The 2,132-nt window shown below is 45.5% G+C and overlaps 1 pseudogene across 1 annotated transcript; it reads right to left on the reverse strand.

The window, feature by feature from the left end:
• Positions 1-803: 803 nt before the first annotated feature.
• Positions 804-1,820, reverse strand: LOC310780552 (beta-1,4-galactosyltransferase 1 pseudogene; annotated as a pseudogene). Its single transcript has one exon. The product of its transcript is annotated as a beta-1,4-galactosyltransferase 1 pseudogene (transcript).
• Between the last annotated feature and the right edge of the window lie 312 nt (positions 1,821-2,132).

A 2,132-nucleotide genomic window follows, 5' to 3' on the forward strand; every position in this document is an offset into this window, starting at 1 on the left:
TTTGATGTGTGATTCTTGAAAACAACAAAACAAAAATAAGGGCAAAAACTCTGGGAGGGAATAAAGGGAATTTGGCTGAGAGAAGAGAGAGACAAAAACATAATAGGAAATAAAACAAAAACAAAACAGATAAAACAAAAAAACAAGACACAAATAAGCAAACGTGTATTTTCATGAAACAAAAACTAAACAAAAACTAAAACAAATGAATGATTTGGCGAGTCTGACAGCATATAGTACAGACTCCTTTTTCTCCTTATTTTTTTGGTGTTTTACTTATATAGACAAACAAAAATGCCATCCAGGTTAGTCCAAAAATGTATACTTTTTAAAAAGAAAATAGATACAGCCTGGCCTTATACCAATTCATTCGCCAAAAAAGGCAACAGTGGGCTCAATGTCGTGTTTTAAGCCAGGGGGTGACATCTGGATCCATATATAGTTTATCGTTCACATATAGCCTATCGGCAACCAAAATTGCTTTTTTCCCCTTTCTTCTTTCTTGGTGATAAAGTGGAAGGAGCGCCTTGCGCCTCTCCATTATCACTCTTGGATACTGCTCGGATATACCGAAAGGCTTACCTTTTAGCCTTGGACCAAGAGTTTTAATCCGTTGGCGTTGTTTGGAGTAGATAAATTTGACAATAATTGGCCTCGAAGATTTTGTTGTGGAAGCGGCCGCTTCCGCAAACGCTCTTTTTTTCCCCAGCTGATGTGCACGGGTGAAGGAGATTTCTTTTACTTCTTCCTCTGAGAGTTGGAGCTCCTTTTGGAAGAATGATTTCACCTGCTTTTCCACATCTTCACCCAGGACTGGGTAGCGGTGCCACTGTTGGTTTCCCCACATCCACTGTGATCTTGGTGTATACCGGTTCTTTCTCTATTTTCACTACTTTGTATGACAAGGAGTTGATGCCATCTTTATGCGTGGTCTCGTTGGCATGTTTGATGAGCTCAAAACGGTGTGGGTTTCGCTCGTTCAGCTTGTCTCTGTTGTGTTGGATCATCCTACATTTCCCCAGTCTTCCTTTGGGCCGCGAGATGGACATGCCTTTGGAAATTATTCTGTTGTACATATCGTCGTCCTCGCCTCCCCAGCCCCAGTAGCTGTTGGAGAAGCCATTGACCTTCTGGAACTGTTGCTTACTCAAGGAGGAAACACCTCCATAGAATTGAAAATATGGCAACCTAAAGCCAAACTTGTCCATTAAGGCGGAGAGATGGCGAGGTTGACTGAAACACTTGTACATGTTGCGGTCGTCCATGGGGATGAGGTCCACATCGCTGAAGACAAAGCAGTCGTAGTCGTACTCCTTTAGCGCTTCGGCGTAGCCCACATTGCAAAGCTTGGCTCGGTTGAAAATCTCGTCCCCGTCCTGGTTGATGACGTAGACTCCGTAGTCGAGCTGCTGCCGCTGCAGGATGGGGTGCAGGTAGTAGAGCCAGTACTTGAGGTGTTCGTCTCGTTTGCGGAAGGGGATGATGACGGCCACTTTCTGCTGCGCCTCGCAGTCCGCGGGCTGGAAGCGGCCGCCCGCCTGTACATTTGGGTTTTCCTTCCTGACTTGCTCCAGGTTGACTGGAAAGCTGAACTCCACCCGTAGTAGAGGACCCACCAGCAGAGGAGATGTTTCGGGACATTTCTCCAGCTTTTTGGTACTTTCCGCAACTTTCACTTCCTGCACTTGATCTTTGGCTTCTCTTTGCTGCGTGTTGGACTGCTGCTGGTTCTGTACAAAGGCGAACCTGAGGACATAGAAGATTAAGACCGAGATGAGAAGTAAAAACAGAAGCTTACATGTTCTCTTGAAATTCGGCATCTTGACCAGTGTAGGGAAGTTGTAGCTTCCGCTTAATTTGTGCTGGATTATTTAGATCGTAACTCGCGACAGATGACAGATAAGAACGACGGAGATGTCTTTCAAGCTTTAATGTATGACATCATTGGTGATGTCACAACGTCCGGGGAGGTATGACCTCACAAAGTCACGTCTGTCACAGGGGAAACTCTGACATCACAGATGACCTCACAAGGTGAACTCTGACATCATCACCGATGACATCATCATTGCCTCGTGGGCTCCTTGGTTGGTGGGCGTCAATTGCCCCAAAAACAGGCCTGATGGTGGGCC

This window comes from Poromitra crassiceps (genome assembly GCF_964638095.1).
Source record: "Poromitra crassiceps genome assembly, chromosome: 8".
In the NCBI taxonomy this organism is placed as follows: domain Eukaryota; kingdom Metazoa; phylum Chordata; class Actinopteri; order Beryciformes; family Melamphaidae; genus Poromitra; species Poromitra crassiceps.